The sequence below is a fragment of the Pipistrellus kuhlii genome, unplaced genomic scaffold, assembly GCF_014108245.1.
Source record: "Pipistrellus kuhlii isolate mPipKuh1 unplaced genomic scaffold, mPipKuh1.p scaffold_m20_p_10, whole genome shotgun sequence".
Lineage (NCBI taxonomy): Eukaryota > Metazoa > Chordata > Mammalia > Chiroptera > Vespertilionidae > Pipistrellus > Pipistrellus kuhlii.
This window is the reverse complement of record NW_023425405.1, coordinates 42764734-42784739: the sequence shown is the minus strand read 5'-3', so window position 1 is coordinate 42784739 and position 20006 is coordinate 42764734. Positions and strand designations below refer to the sequence as shown.

Here is a 20006-nt window from a genome sequence, read left to right as displayed (position 1 = left end):
AATTGTGGCTTATGGGAAAATGGGACTTAATTTATAAAGGTAGGCTAAATATATTTAATTTAAATAAAAGTTGTAAGTTTATTTTTATTGATGAAATTGACAATATTCAAATAGCAAATCTGATCAAACATGATCCAAACAATATGTATACAAACTTGCCTAAGATACTAATTTATATAAGGCTTAGAAACACTTTCTTTCACTGTGTGGTATCATAAAAGATAATATATAAGCATAGTGATACAAAATTATAATAGAAAGGTGCTGGTTTCTTGAACTCTTCTTATAGGCCTATGTGTGCTTAAAATTATTATTTTTAATAATACAAAATAAAGAATAAAATGTCTTTAATGTGAAAAGAGTATTTACATTTTGTTATACAAAATACTCAATTCTCAGATAAAATTGGGAGATACAAAGGCATTTATTTTCAATTAGAAATTACATTAATTACATTGCTCAAGATGCTTGTTACACAAAGCAGCTTAGTCACACATGTAAGAAGCTGAAAACAGGAGCAAAATGTTTATTGCATTATTAAGAATGGCCTGATCTTCTGTCACAGAAATTGTGAAAGAAATGGACTGCTTGCTTAGGATAGCAAGTATAACTGCAGTGCAACTCACTGGCGTGGTCTTCTCTCAAAGTCCAATTCTCTGCCCAACAGCAGGTTCTGAAGAAGGATTGCACGACTCAGCCTAGAAAGGGAAGGCAAATACTGTTAAACTTTGGTCTGCAATTTTTTTTTTATATAATCTTTTGCTAGATTTGAGGCTTGATTATTTTTCCTCTGTCCAAGCCTATAGTTCAAGATTTTTTTTTGTTGTTTTGGCTTTTTTGGCAACATGATATTTCATAGGACCTTGTTCCCTGAAGTCAAAGCATTTTCTCCAAGGCCTGGAAGAAACTTGTTCAACTGGTTGATGTGTTGAAAACTCTCTTTTAAGCAGATTAGTTTTGAACTCATTCTTTTACCTTCAAAGCAGTAAGCAAAATCTGGCCTGCTATTTTCTTAAACGTTCTCATGTAGCTCGCGTTTTGGCTAGAGCGTCGTGTCTCACAATCTTCCTCTGCTAAACCATCACAACGGTCTTCACTTAGCAGATGATTTATGTGCTCCTTGTCTGCATTTTCATAGTTTGTAAATATGCTCACGTGAACTGGTTTTTGAATAATAAAGCCAGGATTTTCATAAACTATACATATCCTCCCCCCAATTTATTATTAAAAATTGTGGATGTAGCATCTCTCTGTGGGAAAACAGTTCTGCATTGTAATGTCAGGGTTTTCGCTCCCCCCCTTTTTTTTTCTTTAAGAGTCAAAACCTCTGCTAAAACAAATTTCTGATGGAAAATGATAAATATAGATACCGATATAGTTTTTTCCAAAATAGTCCTTTTGTTTCTAGATATAAAGACAAAAATACGAAGTATGTCTTTACCTTTGCTTGTTTCAAGCAGTATTTTGCAACAGAAATTTTTTTTCCTAAATTTCATCATCATTTATAAAACTCTAAAAGGCTAGAGCCTGATACTTATTGCTGAAATAGGATTGCTCATCATCTGAATAGAACTGCTATTTTTCAGTTATTAAAAAAAACACCTTGTTTAGCATATTGACTTTTCCTGCTGTTTGAGAATGAAATGGTTTAGATTTTGCACACTGAGACTTGTCCTAGAATTTTACTGACTATAATTTTACCTGCTAGCATCAGATCCTCTTCAATGGCAAGACTTTTCCTATCCTAGGCATCAATTACTTGAACTAAATAACTTGCTTCCTGATAACTGTTATTAAATGTGACATTTTTAATAATGCTTTATTCTGTATGTTTTAAGATTTGAGTGGAATGTTAAAGAAATCAGCACCTTTTCTTCTCATATAAAAGTCATTTTTAGTTGTTTCCTTTCAATTTGAATGAAGCTGTTGCTTTATTTGTAAGTTATTTGTTGCAAACTATGGAAAAGCAATAGGGAAAATTGGAATATCTAGTCATGAAAAAAGTTTACATACGTTTGTTATATGGGTGAACTTCTTTAGTGTCTTTTGTTGCAATAGTGTATATGCACTATAGTGAGTATGTACATGGTTCAGAAGCTTGCTATTGTTCACATTAACCTTGTCAGAATTTACTGAAGGTTAAAGCCTAGTCTTCTCCTCTGTATCAAAACTAATATTTCAATATTGCTATATAGGATTTTCAAAGCAATGTAAACACACTCATAAAATATAAAACATAAAACAAATACAAATTAAAAATGAGCAAAAATTTTTTTAAAAAAAACATGAAGAATTACAATACTATCCATATCTGACCTTCACAATCCATGTTTTGCAATGTTTAAAAAAATACTCAGAAAATTACGGTGGTGTAGGAAAAGGCAAGTGAGTTATATAGCCACAAAAATGCTTGATATAGAATAAAAGTTTCTTCCTATATTCTGCCAGTTTAATAACTTGTAGATATTGTTCCTCTCCAAAAATTAACCTAGTGGATTAAGAGGAAACTGAGAATGGTAATTAGAGAGAAAGAGATTTATGCAGTTCACAGTTTACCAATTGTCTCTGATATTCTCACCTCATTTTAAAACCCGAGAAGGGAATGAGTCATGTGAACACTGCATTCCTCCAGTGGCATGTATGGCCATCAATTAATCTACTAACAGAGCTGCTTCATTAGTGTCCATCACTGCAAACTTTAATGTCACCTGGCGCCCCAAGTTTTAGTGACATTTCATGACATTCTAAATGTCTACAAAACTATTTGAAAACTATTTGTGTATATAAAATTAATATTACTATATATAATACTACATATGTTGTATATACATACAAATTACTATATATGTAAGGAAAATACAGAGCTGGTTCCTTTCATATTCATATATATGTATATATATTATATGTGTGTATATTTATATACATACACAGTCAGAGAAAACTGTTAATAGTATTTTGTCACTGCTAAATTTCAAATTTCCTAATTCTATAATTGTACAATATTTAGGTAATTAATGTTATCAAATGCCTAACGTTTACAAGATAATAGAGAATGGTGTTTTCAATTTTTCAATGGTTTGAAAAAAAGAGGAATACAAAATCCAATGGGAAAAATGCAAATAGTTGAGGAATCTGGAGAAATATATATACATATGCCTTATATTACTTTTGCAACATAATGTGAAAATAAAATAGAAATCAGCTAACATTAACCCTAATGAAAACTACAAATTTTGGATAATAATGATGTCAAAGTAGGTTGTAACAAATAAGAAAATTTGCTTTTTTGTTTTCTTTTGTTGTTAATCCTCACCTGAGAATATTTTTCCATTGATTTTTTAGAGAGAGTAAAAGGCAGAGAGAGAGAAACATCAATGTGGGAGAGACACATCAATTGGTTGCTTTCTGCATGCACCCCAACCAGGGCCAGGGAACTTGCAACCAAGGCACATGTTTTTATATACAATATATTGTTGATTTTTTATATATTATTTATATATTATATATATATATTATTGATTTTTTACAGAGAGGAAGAGAGAGGGACAGAGAGTCAGAAACATCGATGAGAGAGTCATTGATCGGCTGCCTCTTGCACACCCCCAACCAGCGATGGGCCTGCAACCAATGTACATACCCTTGACTGGAATCAAACCTGGGACATTTCAGTCCGCAGGCCTACACTCTATCCACTGAGCCAAACTGGTTTCGGCAAGGCACATGCTCTTGACCGGAATCAAACCTGGGACCCTTCAGGCCTTGAGCATACACTCTATCCACTGAGTAAACTGGCTAGGGCAAGGAAATTTGCTTTTCATTAAAGGTCCTGCTGCTTCTTTTAAATTATTTGTAAGATTATTTTGATAAGTCATCAAATCAATTTTTGTCATACAGCAAGCATTAACCTAATCAATTTGCATTTTCTCATAACAGGTTTCTTAACACTCGCAGTAGCAAATTTCAGATCTAATTGTGATATCAATAAGGAAAACATAGACTGGTTCTCTGAATCACTACTTCCTGTACACTTCACAAAAACCAAATGATTTTGTTTTTCTATATTTAAAGTCTTTTTTTGCTTGATTCTTTATGCCAGCTGTTGTGATGGTTTGATTTGGTTTTTAAGAAACTCATAAAACATTTTATGTCATTCCAACTATAAGCAGAAGGCACTAATAGTCCTCAAGGTACAGAGCCATAGCATTTCCTTCTGGAACATTGAAAATTTCTTTGAAAAATGAAGGCAATTGCATGTTTTAAAACATTTTGGAAGATAATCCAACAAAAACAATGATATTTCATTTGCATCAGCCTCTCAAGCATTCCAGCGTTTTTCAGGAGTGCCTTAATCAAACTTGCGCATCTGCTGATGCTACAAGGGCAAATTTAAAAGCTGAGATCAGCTTGGATTAGCTTTCAAGTTCACTTAAACTTGTTACATTGGTCAAATACTTATTCTGTCCATTTCTGGTTTCCTCATGTGGGACACAGTATTAATTATTTCTATCATGTGTGTATGTTTTGAAGTTATATGTAACTGGCTTTTTACTATTCCTGGAAAAAAATGAACTCTGTACTTCATGGCAGGTGATGTGGTAGCTGCTGCTGAGGGTTCTGACAAAATTGATCGTCCTCATTGTAAACCCCAATCTTCTCAACAGAGCCTTTTGTTTTTCCTGGGTGTTATTCAACAGCTGCAATATCACTAATTCTCCCTTCAAGCCAACAATATGCCTGGCTGCATAGATGTCAGCAGTAGATAGATAGATATGCTGAAAGAGATGGCATAATGAGCAATTCAAGGTCTGACCACAGAAAATGTAACTACATTTCTTATGGCACTTATAAAATGCCTTTCTAGCTAATTCCAGGTGAGCTGCTACTCTAAAGAGAAGTCAGTGATTGAAAGAATACTGTCAGGTTGGTGATGATTTAGGAACACAATAAATATTTGACTTATATAAGTTCTGGTATGTATTAGAAAGTTTATTTCATACTCATATTTTATGCTACTGTCAACAGAGTACAGAGATATTATGTTAAAGGAAAAATACTTAGCCCTGACCAGTGTTGCCCAATGGGTAGAATGTTGGTCCATGTACTGAAGGGTCATGGGTTCATTTTCCTATCAAGGGCAAGTACCTGAGTTATGGGTATGCTCTCACCCTCAGTCAGGGCACATAAAGCAAGTATAATTTTTTTAAATTATATACTTGATATACAAAAAAAAAAGTGCACGTAGTTTCACTTTCAAATGCAAAACAAAAAGGGCTCTTGATTCTGTCACAAGTACATAATCTAAATAGAATGATTGAACAACATTATCAAAATTCTCAAACTAATAAGTCAAGAGGGCTCCATTTTGCCGTATTATCTGTAAAGAACTCATACACACCCTCTGGATAAATCCACATATTCTTGAGCACTTTTAAGATGTATTTCATGAGGTTCTACATTCTTTATTAAATTGCTTTGTTGAGTGGAATATGGTTATCGAGAGAACTAGTTTTCTAGTGTTCAGATGTCATCAAGCATGAAAGTATTCAACGATAAGATCACAAAATGCGTTTTCCTCAATAAATATCCGCATAACTTGAGCCTAAATTCAGGTGGACCTGGTGTTAGTGCTGTATATGGAACATACTGGTCTCTACAACCACTTTGTCACCTTCTCTATTTTCTGAGTCACACTGGTATTTATTTTTGCTGGGCACATTCACTTCTATCATGTTTTCGTGGTGCTATTTTCTGCTGTGCTCTAAATGATCATATACGTACAACCCCTGGCTGCTTTATCCCCTGGAGTCCATTTCAGAATACAAAATCTCTTGGCTTTGGTTTTTGTTTACTTTGTGCCAAGTACTTCACCATCTGGACATCCTCCTCTATTATCTACCAATCACACTGACATCCCCTATTCAACATTTCTGTTGTTAGATGTGTGGCTTTTTTTTTTTTTTTTAATGAGAAAGCAACAGGCGCTGAAACCGGTTTGGCTCAGGGGATAGAGCGTTGGCTTGTAGACTGAAGGGTCCCAGGTTTGATTCAGGTCAAGGGCATGTACACTGGTTGCGGGCACATCCCCAGTGTGGGGTATGCACGAGGCAGCTGGTGGATGTTTCTCATCGATGTTTCTGGCTACCTGTCCCTCTCTTCCTTTCTATAAAAAATCAATAGAATATATTTTAAAAAAGAAAAAGAAAAGGAAAAGTAACAGGCTACAGCAGTTATTATACTTCTTTTTTTCTTCATGTTGATTCAAATTTCAAATTAGCTTCTTTCTATTGATATTTAATAGCTCTTTGTTTACTATATTTTAAGTAATGTGGGGTTGAATATTGTATGGCATCAAAGCAGGAATAAAAATTTCCACACAGTACAGCCCTGGCTATCTGTGCACCAGCTTGCTTCCCTTCATAATGGTTACCTATGTAACTGGGCAGTGCATGGAAGTGGAAAACAGTTATTGTTCCCTTCTGTGAATTCCCATTTTTGTCAAAGTCATCTACTCAATTACATAGCTTTTATCTGCGTACTTAGCTTTCATGAATTAGAAGTAAATTTCAATCTTTTGACAAAGTCATATTTTGGTAGTAGTATTTTTAAAAGCCAAAGGAATTTGAGAAACTGGAAAATCAAAATCTCTCCATAGATAATCAAGTCAGTTTTTGCAAACTATACATTTGTGACTGACAATGATTGAGAAGTAAATTTCCTGCCTCCTCTTTCCAGTTCGCTTTAATACACACACACACACAAGCTCTCCTTGCTGCTTTTACTCTTTAGGGCCCATAAACTATAATATTTACCTCTGCTGCTTCAAATCTTTCTCTATGCACAGCAGATGAAAGATGCATTGAAGCTGCTAATATTATAAATCCCTACAGTGTTTAGTAAAATGTACATGAGCAAAACTTTCAACAGGAATAGAATTTCAACAACACCACCACTCAGTGATATGAGTATTTTCTTCACAAATAGCAAGGCTAAACCAACCTGTCATTATACTTTGCCTCTAAAACATGAAATGAATCAGTGTGGTGTCAGGTACCTATCGTGATTTTTATAAGTCAATTAATGGCCTACACAGTCTTGGGCTGGTTGCCACTCCTTTGGGAAGACATACCTAATGCTTTATTGTGCAAGGTTTCCTGTGGGCCGCTGTGATGAGGCAGGCATTTTTTTCTGCAATACCGACCATATAGCTCTGTGCCATCACCACCTGGAGGGAAGAAAGAGCAAGTTCATACTTCGGTAATTTTTTCCTCTTTCCTATCTTCAAAAATCAGAAAATATTAAGGTATAAGGATCGCTAAAGATTAGGAAACATAATTTTACTTTTGTTTCTTGCTAGAATCTGCTCTGACATTTTTAGCTAATTTGCTATTTCATTCATCAATGATCTCAACACAACTTGGCTCATGAAATTGATTCATTTATACATTCATTCATTGACTGCTCTGAATGTATAATGGTTATACTATAACCGATATGTAAAAAGCAAAATTCCCAGCTCTCATGATTTTCACATTCTAGTAGGAAAGATAAAAACCAGAAACGATTAAGTAAAAAGACAGGATGTTAGTATCACTAAGTGCCATAGGTGAAAACAAAGCAAGAAATAGGGAAAGAAAGGGAAAGAAATTGCTAAAGAGAATAAGCTCAATTTTAAATAAGACAATTAGGAGAGGACTCATTGAGAGAGTTTCTGGGGAATAAAGATTAAGGAGGTGAGTGCAGGTATTATTTGTAGGGGAGCTTTCTGGGCAAAATAAACAGACCAAAATCAAGTACCTATGGATGTTAAGGCCTTAAGTATATATATTACCAGGTGTGGGGTGAAAACAGAGTGAATGAGGGGAATAATAACAGGATATGAGGTTAGAGAGGACATGTGATTAGAAGATAAAACATACAAATCATGTAAGTCACAGGAGTGGGAAACCTTTTTTCTGCCAAGGGCCATTTGGATAGTTATAATTCCATTCGATTAATATAATTCACTTAGTAGAAATTTATGTTATGAAAAAAAGCTCCTGCATTTATTAAATTTCAAGTCCTGCCTGCAGTTGCCTTGACAGGGCCAGACCAAATGATTTTGTGGGCCTTATACAGCTCAGGCCAAATGTTCCCATTTCATTTCTGGTCTGGGACATTGTAGGCTACTATGATATTTTTTTGCCTTCTTTCTGCTTTCTGACTGGTATGGGAAGGCATTAATCAGCTTTGAGACATGAGAGCAACATTATATGATTGGCATTTAAAAATATGTCTATATTCTATACAATAAAGTGGTAATATGCATTGGGATTGGGCCTAAACAGGCAGTCAGGCATCCCTTGAGGGGTCCTAGATTAGAGAGGGTACAGGCTGGGCTGAGGAAGAAACACCCCACCCCACCCCACCCCCATGCACAAATTTCATACACTGGGCTTCTAGTACAAATATATTGATGTCAATATAGACATAGATACAGATATGGCTATAATAGACAAGTTTCCCACAGATTCTGTGTGGATATTAGACAATTGGACCAAGATCAGAATCAGGGAACAAATTAGGTGTCCTTTGGTCATGTCACTGTGGTGGAGGTCATACATAAACTATTAGCTGAATTTCAAATATGTTTTGAAAGTAGAGCTGATAGGATTTGCTGCCAAATTGAATGTTTTCTATAAAAGAAGAATTATCAAGGGTGATGAGATTTTAGCTTTAGCAGCTGAAGACTAGTGTAGCTGCAACAAAGATGAAGATTTCAGGAAAGGCAGGCTTTGGGGGATAAAGCAAGTCTGCATTGAAAATGTTAACTTTGAGATATCTTTTGAAGACTTTACTAGAGATATTGAGTAGGTTGTATTATATAGGTTGGAATTTAGGGATTTAGAGATGTCCAGGCTGGAGAATACTTTTATAATTTATTGGCATTTAGATAATATTTAAAGCCACAATTATGTGGCCTGTCACTCCTGGCAAACTGAAAGGTACGCAAAGACATGGAGCTTATCATTTTTTATTGCAGTGTATAACTAGCACTTGTCACAAAATAGGGACTCAATAAATATGAGTTTAAGGAAAGGAGGAGGAAAGGAACTTATGAGTGATGGATAACTAAATGAAAGGAGGAGTGAAAGAGTTTTAGGCAGAGGAGAATTCAGAAGAGTAGGTTCTGAAGTAAGGAAGAATGTAGTGTGGAGATATGAAGTGGTCTAACCAGTGTAATTAGCTGAGTGGGAAGTGGCAGAAAAGATGGTTTATAAAAAAATTAGTACATTGATGGTGTAATGAATCAAAATTCAATTTTAATTACTCTTAATACAAAAGAAAATATTATTGATCACTTCTATGTGTCATAAATATGTCAGTCATGATGACTCCTTAAAAAATGATCAATGGCCAGAAGGGCTTCAAAAGTATGTTTAGGTTATATTAGAAAAAGCTTAAACAAAAACTGTGTAACACTGAAATACTATATGAAAGTGTGTTGTTGTTTTAGTAAAAAAAAAAAAAAAGTAACTAATACATTAATTTCATAATCTTTTATAACATTCAAAAACTTGTTAAAATATAAGTAATGGGCTTTGTATTAACATATAGCCATTGGATGTTAAGGGAAGGGAGAGGTTACTCGGAAGAGAAATGTATCCCTGTGGTTTTGCCCTTAGTGGAGTATTGCATGTCCTTTATCAAGTCAGGCAGTATTGGTGTCAGGAGTAAAACATTGAATGTAATGATCTTGGATTTGTTTTCTCTAAAATTTTATAATTTCCTATTGGTAACTACTATTTATGAGGATGATTTTGCTAAGTTCTTAAAATTTCTACAGTGTAGTTTCTCCCTGAAGGGACTATTATTTATTGTTTGAAATTTTGATAATGATTAGGTCAAAATTAACTGTAGATCACTTTTTTAAACCACTCAAAGATGAACTACTTTCAGAAAATAAAACCCCCAAGTATATATTACAAACTGTATAAAAAAGAATTGCATTCCCTTCTGAATATGTTTGTCAATAATTCCAAATACTTTCATATGACTCCCATTCTCCTTTGGTATATAGGGGAGCATAAAAATAAATAACAGCAACTTTTCAAAGATCTCTCAAGACTGCAAATATCTTTGTGACTTTTATGGGGTAGAATGAATCATGCCCTATTTTTAACATGGTTCTAATAGTAAATGGTTATTGACTTGTTTACCCCGGCCAATTTTCCCTATACCACCCATTATGTTGTGTAATGTTTATTCATTTCAAATGATAAAATATGCCATTAGGTACATGAGTGTGCAGTACTGCCAAAATAGGGAAGGTAAAAAGAACTTTTTTGGGGAACTTTGTATGCATGTGGTGAAAGGTTGCTACATTGTTGTAAAAAAAAAATCTAACAACTTATCAGATAGCTTAGACAGAGACTATCATTGAGTTTTGCTTTGTAGAAATACATAATGCAGTATTACTAAACCAAATACAATAATGATTATATTGAGAACAAAATGAAGTTTTTTTCTTGTTTCTGACTCTAAAATCATATTCTACTGGCAAAAATAATACCTTTGGCAAAAATGGAAGATTGTTTAAGTACAGAAGCATGCAAAAAGAGGAGGTAGACATCACATGGGACTTTGGAAAAATGCTCCATATTCTGTTAAGTATTAGCCTTTTTTTTTTTGTAGAAAAAATTTTTATTTTGCTTGGGAGCATGTTCTTTTAATAAGCAAAATAACATTGAGTGCTTTTCTCCCACTAATAGGTTTATTTTTAACATTTTCATCTAGCATGATTTTCTGGTTAACTTCAGCATCTAATGCTATTGCAATCTGGCCTCCCACTGAGCTTACTGTACCAAAGCCAGGTGAATTGTGAGCTATCTAATTGATGTTCTATTGCTTTTTAATTATCTCCCTTTTATAGAAACTCTAAACCAATAAACCAAGAATCTTGAGTGTTTTAAGTCAAATAACTTCCGTAATCACTGCATCTCTTCTACAATCAACCTTTGGACTACTTTGCTCCACATGTTTCTAGGGAATTCCAGTCATTGTTGCTCCTCTTGTGTGTGTTGTTTGTTTATTTTTCTACTTCAGGTCACTGGACAAATACTTAAACTTTAGGGGAATATTATGTTAAAATGAGTATAATAATGAAGGAATATTGCTACATGCAATAGAATGTATAAATTTCACAAAAATAATGTTGAAGAAATAAAAGAGTGAATATATTTAAAGTTGAAACTTAGACATAACTAGAAGTCACAATCACCTGTTACATTTCCCAGTTCTTCCTAGGAAAAAAAAAATAGAGTGATTTATAAAATATCTTGCATTAAAGTTTGAAATATGCAGATGATTTATAAAATACCTTGCATTAAAGTTTGAAATATGCAGAATTTGAGCAGTACCTGCCACTTACTTAGTGATAGTATTTGTTTTTAAAGTATCTAAAAGGAAAAGGCATTTTGAAGGCTGAAGTAGCATATAAAATTGCATATGCCTATTGTAAAACATGTAAGAATGAAAATAGAAGAATATATCTATCCTCATCAGTTAGCAAAAGTTCACTTATGAGGTGTTAAATTAGATTCATTATTGTGAAAGGCTCATCATTTGAATGTTAGCATTAGAGCATATACGTTATTTATTTTATAAGGAGATAACTAGATCCTTCTGCCTTTAATGTTTATTAATTTTAAAAAAATTATTTCAGAGAGAGGAAGGGAGAGACAGAAACATGGATTGGCTGCCTCCTGCATGCCCTCTACTGAGGGCTGAGCCTACAACTAGGCATATACCATGACCTCCTGGTTCATGGGATGATGTTCAACCAACTGAGCCACAATGTCCAGGCAGTATTTATTTGTTTAACTCGCGACATGCTTCAGTTTCAGTATTATGTATTTTCCAAGACTATGAATGCCAATAATCATCATCATCACTATCTAAGCAAGTCTTTTGCTAGAGGTTCAATTCTAGAAAACTTTTTATTTTATTGTTTAAAGTATTACCAATAGTAGTACATATGTCTCCTTTATTTCCCCATTGACCTTCCTCTGGCCTCCCCCAATTCCCAGCACAGGTCCTCACACACCACACACACACATTGTCTGTGTCCATTGGTAATGCTTATATGCATGCATACAAGTCCTTTAGTTGATCTCTTACCGCTGCCCACAACCTTCCCCAGCCTTCCTATTGTAGTTTGACAGACTGTTTAATGCTTCTTTGCCTCTGTATCTATTTTCGTTCATTAGTTTATAGTGTTCTTTATATTCCACAAATGAGTGAGCTCATGCGGTATTTTTCTTTCACTGACTGGCTTATTTCACTCAGCATAATGCTCTCCGGTTCCATTCAGGCTGTTGCAAATGGTAAAAAGTCCTATTTTACAGTGGCATAGTATTCCATTGTGTAGCTAATACCACAGCTTTCTAATCCATTCATCTGCTGATGGGCATTTAGGCTGTTTCCAAATATTAGCTATTGTGAATTATACTGTTATGAACATAAGGGTGCATATATCCTTTCTGATTGATGTTTCTGTTTTCTTGGGATTTATTCCTAGAAGTGGGATTACTGTAACAAATGGCAGTTCCACTTTTAGTTTTTTGAGGAAACATCATCCTGTTCTCCACAGTGGCTGCACCAGTCTGCATTTCCACCAGCAGTGCACGAGGGTTCCTTTTTTCTCCACATCCTCGCCAGCACTGGTCTGTTGATTGCCATCTGACAGGTGTGAGATGGTACCGCATTGTTGTTTTGATTTGCATCTCTAGGATTTTAGTGACTTTGAGCATGTTTTCATTTGTCTCTTGGCCTTCTGTATGTCCTCTTTTGAAAAGTGTCTATTTAGGTGCTTTGCCCATTTTTTATTGGATTATCTTCCTTTGGTTAAGTTGTTTGAGTTCCCTGTAAATGTTGGAGATTAAACCTTTATAGAAGATTAAACCCTTATAGGAGATAACACTGGCAAATATGTTCTCCCACACAGTGGGCTTTGTTTTGTTGATGAAACTTAACTTGTGTCTGCCTCTATTTGCTGTATGCCTAGAGAACAAGTTAGAGGTAGATAGCCATTTCATAATATTTCATTGACACACATTTTTACAGTCCAGTCATATATCTTCACCAAACAAAGCTATGCTAAAACCCAAGCCTTTAAGAGGAATAGATTTGTATAGACAAAATATAGCAAGAGGTTGAAAAGTTCAATGAATCAAATGAATAGGGTATGTCACTTGGTCAGCAACTAAAATGGAAGCACCAAATGTAATATCAATTGTCCAAGAATAAAATGGACTTCCAGGGCAAATATGATTTATTCATGCCATGCCAAACTATTGTGCTAAAGGAGATAACATCCATCATTGTAAGAAAGTGCTGTTTTCAGGCTACCCAACAGCCATGAAATATTCTCAGCCCAATTAAAGACCAAGTCAGAACTTTAAAAACTGACAGCTTATCATTTATCTCTATTTAGTAAAGAAAACTTTTCACTTTATATGTCACTGCTTACAGCCTCTGCTTTCTTAGAAATCTGAAAGAAAAATAAGTGTTCTCTTTCTTTTATGGTTTATTAACTTTCTTATATGTGATGTTTGTGAGAATGCACTGTCTTTGAAAATATTTCTTTTCCTAAAGGAAAAAAAATAAAGATCTAAATGATTTTTAGCCCAAAAAGCAAAATAACATTTTCCCGATTGGTAAATTTACTCAAAATGGAATATTAAAGTCAAATAGCTCCAGGCAAAGACAGTGACAATTAAGGACAATGAGTATGAAAAACAAGGATTTATGAGGGAAAAGGAAATCACTTTGTCCTTAAAAGTGAAAATGATTCTAACATATCAGTCTCACTATAGACTGGTTGATGAGGCAGAGAGCAAATGCTCTTGTTGGCAAATGCTTAGCTGACATCAAAGAATATTGTAAAAGGAGAAAAAGAGCAAACAGTGAATATAAGCAAGGTGCTCTATCAGAAAATTCACTTGTACCTCTCTATTCACATATAAATACTACTGACTATAAATCTGTACAGGAGGTTGAGAAAAATAAGCCATTGATTATTTTGTTTATTCAGAAATAATTCACTAAGCTCCTAGTATGTGACAGGTACTGGGCCCAGTTCTACTAATTTTACCCAGTTAGGGGAGGGGGGCAGGGCATAGTAATATATAATAAAATGTGCTCACTCCTTCAGAAGATTGTAGATTAGAAGCAATGGCCAATAATCATAGTTATAATAGGTAACTACTAACACACCACTTCCTATGTGCCACAGATTGTTGTAAATTCTCTACACATGCTAAATTATTTAATCCTGATAACCATTCTAGGGGCCTGATGCACAAAATGCATGCCAGAGGCTTGGCCCTTGCAGCCCCAACTTCGTCTAGCTATCTGGTCTAATTAGCATATTACACTTTTATTATAGGTGAAGCAGGTGCTATTATTAAGTACAGTTTTCAGATAAGAAAAAATGCATTCTGGTAAATTATATTGCATAAGATCATTCAAATATTAAGAAGCAGAGGTGAGTTTCAGACCTATGGTCACCTGGCTTCATAGAACTGTAGAAATTAATTTATGAAATCATGAAGATCTATGCAAAACCCCATACATTTCTTATTGCATATGGTCACGGCAATTATGATGTTGTACAGAATGATACCAACCTTCAAAAAGCCCCCTTTGCATTATTAAACAAGCTTTAGAGACAAAGGATTACAGAATGATGATACTCCAATACTTTGTGGCACCAAGCAAATGACAGGAAAAAAGAACCTGTGTTCTAAGTCATTTGATGCCTCCAACAATTTTTAAATCATTGGATATTTGACAAAACCAAAATTGCCTCAGCAACTTTAATCCATTTATACTTTAAAGTTAGTGTATTTCTAAGGAATTAAAATCTCTACTTGTCTAATTCAATTTGTCAAAATGTGTCCAAGGGCTATGTGCTGCTGTAGAATATTTATGATTCTTGGAGAAAATAAAAGTGTATTGACTGTAAGAAAAACTGAAATAACATGAGTTGGTTTAAGTGTCCTTTTGCTCATTTGTACCAAATTAGTTATATCTCATCCTCTAGAAATTTACTAAGAAATGATGATGCTATTCACAATGACCTTTTCTTTGTTTGTTTAAATATTTTTTAAATTTATTTCAGAGAGGAAGGGAAAGAGAGAGAGAGAGATAGAAACATCAATAATGAGAGAGAATCATTGATTGGCTGCCTCCTGCACAACCCCAACTGGGGGTAGAACCTGCAATCCCGGCATGTGCCCTTACCAGGAACTGTACCATGACCTCCTGGTTCATAGGTCAACACTCAACCATTGAGCCATGCTGGCTGGGAAGACCATTATTCTTTGAACACTAATCATGTGCTAGGACCCGTAATAAGATAAAGAGTAAGATTCTAAAGCTTGGGCTAGTTGCTGCTTCCCAAGCCTTGTAGATGGCCTTGACTAGCTTAGCTGTATTAGATAGAAATCTTAGTTAGAAGAGGGTAGACTCTACTGCAAATTTTTATATAACTGATTGGAAATTTCTATCAAGTTAACTTGATAGAAATTTCCAATCAGTTATATAAAAATCAAGTCAGTTGGCTCCAGGACTCAAAGTGTTTTTGAGGATCCAATCTTATCTTTCTCATCTCTGCTCAGCTTTCTTTTGTATTGTTTTTGTTTATCTTGAATTGCATAGTGTCTCTCTGGTGGCTCCTGGCTTACATTCTAACCCTTTTCAACCACCAGAGGAAAGACTGTTTCTGGTTCTAGTAGTTTTACCAGAGGTAATATGGTTTCTTTGGACCTGGCTAAGGAGAAAACCCTATATCTTATTCTAGGACTTCTAGATTAACCACACTATGACTATTACGGGGTGGGGACACTTTCTGTACCTAATTATAGTATCTGGCTCACTTACAAGATTGCCTTCCAAAACATATCAATGACAAATAATCCAAGATCTTTACAGAAATTACAGAAGAACAGAATCAATTCTTACTGAGGGGGTTAAAAAGTTGTTAGAATATTACATAGGTATGCATGAAATACTTGAAACATAGTAAAAAAAAATATTACTTATATGAAGATCAAATTTTAGCTGAATATTCCATATCTTTATTTGTTAATGTCTTGAACAAGGTTGCCAGATTTATCTGTTTATGTGATAAATTATTTTTTTCCAGATATGTTAATATGCATGTCCTAAAAGTACACTCATCAATAAAATAATAATAAACTAATAGACCAAATCATACATGGCAAGAATGGCATATTCTATGTGCCAAGATTTATTCAAAACTCTTTTTATGCAATAACTGATATAATCTTCTAAAATCCTGGGAAGTAAAAAATTTTATTATCTTTGTTTTACAGTAAGCAAATTGGGGCGCAGAGATGTTACGTAACTTGTGGAATGTGAGATGGCCAGCAAGGATGGAGTCAGCATTGGACCAAGGTGAGTGGCTGCAGAGACCTCTTACAGGTAAGTCTTCCAATGCTATCATCTCTATTGCATTCCAGCACAGAATTAACAAAGCTACCAGTACTCAGGAAAAGATCAAACTTTCATTTCTCTACTCAGGTCTTCATAGCCAGCTCTCTAGTGCTCTAATTGCAAATTACATGACCTTTTCCATATACTTGAATTCTAAATTCTAAATGTAGTTATTATTAGTTGATAAATTAAGAAGACCCATTTCCCCTATTAGCATCATATCCAGTATCTCTACTATTTCCATATAATCTACTAAAAAGACAGAAATCTAGCTTTACCTCTAGAGAACTTAGATCTAACTAAATTCCATGACATTTGCTTCCCTGAGTTACTGCGGAAAACTAGTCCCTAACACTGGGGCCAGTAATGTTTTGCCCTGCTAAATAGCTGTGTACTGTGGCTCTGTATTAATGCACTGAACTCAGATGAACCCTAGGTTCTCCATAGTTGGAGTCGCAGACTTCAAGGTCTTAGTCCAAATATTATTTTACTCCCTGAGGTACAAAATGCTCCTCCAAGCCCCTTTAATTCATTCAGGAAGAAAAATCTGACAACACTTTTTGGTTGGTCACCCAAGTACATAAGTTAGATTTCTCCCTGTCACTCTCAAGAATCAAAGTGGCCTGTAAGTGTTGCAGGTGAGAATTTTTTATAAGTAAATTTTATTGTAACAATTTCTATTCTGGGCTCTTAGAGGAACATAATTGTATAAAAGCTGCTGCAGCTGAGTGGTCAACAGAATTATAAAGAGGTTTTAAACTAGATTTAGGAAGTTATTTTTAAATTTTCCAAATAGAGGTTGACTTTTTTTTTTTTTCAACTGCTCTAATACTGCCAAATTATGCAAAATATTCTGAGTGATTTCCCACAAATCCTCTGAAAGGTTAAGGCACTTTTCACCATAATATACTTATGTTAAAGTGTCTGATTAAAATATATGTAAACTAGGTGTCTTTTCAGGGTCAATTTAGATGCCAAATTCCTGCACACAGATATAAAAACAAAGATACCTTTTTAAACCCATTTTTTAAGAAAATGATCAGTACTATTTAGCAAAAGAAATTGGAGAAAAATTAACATAATGCACTAGGTATCATAATGCATTAGGTACATAATGTTTCAAATATTGTCAACTTCCCACTCTCCTCTAAACACCGATATGACCTTCCAAACACAGTCACACAAAATATTTTCTCATGAAATTAAAAAAAAAATACCTTCACATGGTAAGCAGAAGGCATTTGTGCTTGCTAAGACAGGCAACTTTTTAAAATAAATTTGCAGCCAGGCACTAGTCCCTGATCCTGCCTGAGGAGCAGTAGGACATGTGGGCCTTTGCCTCATTGTCCTGCATTCTCTCCATTCCTTAGCACCTCGGCCACCTCCTAAGTAAAGTAGGATTTATCTCTGGATGCAGCAGCTTGACTTTTTCTTTACAAAGAAAAGGCATATGAGTGATGAGTTGATTTAGAAATGAGTGCAAGAAAAACCTATAAACATTTTATTTCTTAAAGTAAATCCTGAATCCTTGCATTATATTTAGGGGGCTTCTTTTTTTTAACACTTATTTGGGACCACCCTGGATCAGCTGTTCTAAACCTCTGGATGGAGCAGAGGAATCAGAAAAGGAGACTATGGCAATCTGCTGGAAATGAGCGATCCGTATGCCTTTTTTCGTAACAGTGGTTTCTAGATAGGGAAAACTACCGTGGGAACTTGGCCCGTTATTCTGAAAGGTAATATTTAGAAGCATATCCAGGCAGCTAGATCTGGGTTCAAATCATGACCCTGTCACTTAGAGGTGTCCATTACCAAACCTTCTGTAGTCTGTTCCCCCGCCGAATGTTAGGAGAATGTAAGTGTGTACAACATCTGACACATACTGAACAGTCAATAATGATAAGCCATTGTTATTGAAACCAAAGTGTGAGTGGAGTCCAAGTTATTGTCTTGAGAAATAGAAAAATAGAGTTGCAGACAAAAAATGATGAATGGAACCAAAGTTTATTGGCAGAAGCCAGTCCTGGGAAAGGTTCTAGGAGCAGGCCAGTGTGCGGAGCTTCCTTTCCAGGGTACAGTCGGGAGTAGTTTAGCAACCAAGCTAATTCAAGTCTAGCGGTCCATGTGTGGAGGCCCCCGGCCATAAGCATGTGGGTGCAGGGATGTGCTCCCCATCACAGGAACGACCATCAGGAACCCACTGAGTGCCGGGTAGAAGAGAAAGAGAAAGCAAAGCGCATGCCTTTTAATTTAGGGGGTGGAGACAGCCTTGCTAGTCTTGATCTGTCTTTTCAAAGAGTTTTGCCTTGGTAACATCCTGGGGATTAGTTTATTTGCCTACTGCCTTGTGATTGGTTATCTGCGTGCTGTCTTAGCAATATCCATACATTTTGAAGTTTGATGCTTCTCATGTTTACCCTTCCTTCCCTGCTAAATTGGCGTGTCTTAGTGACTCTGCCTAGTTAAGTTCTTTCCCTTCCCCTGGCCCCACCCCCATCTACCTAGCTTTTCTGTCTCCTCATGATGATGAAAAAAAAAAAAAAAAAAAGCATATTACTAAATAGAATTCATAATAAGTGTCTATGATATTTTAAAGAAATAGATCATTTGAAGCCCTTTTTTTTTAACTTCAGTCTGCTCTGCGTGTATTCACATTTCCTTGGAAGGTTTGGGGAGCTCTGGCCTGTAGGAGGAAGGAATTTTTGTTTTCTTTTTTCTTTTTTTCTTTAAAACATTGTAATTAACTAGTCCTTTCTTTCTTTGAAATCTGGCTATTATTAGTGCTTGCTATTATCTAGTCCTTTCTCAAACAGGTGCTATTATCAGGCCTGAGACTGACTGACCATGGCTGAGAAAATGACTAAGGCTAACTGAAATAAACTTCAGATGAAGACTCCAGAATGCTAAATCATTCATTTTTAACTTAATAAATGTCAAAGGGATTTTGAATACTCATACTGACATGAGCATCATATTCTTTCCCTTAGGGCAGGCTATTAGGCTATAATAAAAAAGACAAATATATTAAAAAGCAGCATTTTTTTATTTGAAATCAGAACTTGTAATCATAGAAATAAGTCCCAGAAGCAGTCTGTCCTATTTTCTGAACGCATAGGAATCAGAAGAGTGCTAAAAAAGGTATTGACTGAGAACAAAAGGACCTCTACAACCCAAATTTTAATGGCAATGGGTTATAGTCTAGTTTTGCCCCCGGCTCTGCAATCCTCACAGTCCACCAACCAAAATCGCCCATAGCCATCTCCATTTGGGATTTAGCTTTGTCATCCTCACTGGCAAGATGGAAATCCATTAGCTAAGAAGCCCTTTCCTATGGACAGCAAACACAAGATCACCTTCAAAGCTGTTCTAAAAAGCTGTTCCTAAAATTTTGGTTTTCCTTTTTTTTTCCCCTTTAAAGCCTACAAAATATACTTTCTATAACTTTAACAGAGTTACTTTTCAGTTACATTAATACATTCAACTGTAGAGACTCTTGCCTTTTTGAGTCT

The 20006-nt window shown here is 35.1% G+C and overlaps 1 long non-coding RNA gene across 1 annotated transcript in view; it reads right to left on the bottom strand.

Annotated features, from left to right (window-relative positions):
- Positions 1 to 419: 419 nt before the first annotated feature.
- The window catches only part of LOC123652007, a 95344-nt gene continuing 75757 nt past the window's right edge, over positions 420 to 20006 (bottom strand). Inside the window, exons 2-3 of the long non-coding RNA XR_006741026.1 lie at positions 7127 to 7222; positions 420 to 698 (exon numbers count right to left, since the gene is read on the bottom strand). This is a non-coding gene — a long non-coding RNA (uncharacterized LOC123652007). The remainder of the gene's footprint in view (positions 699 to 7126; positions 7223 to 20006) is intronic.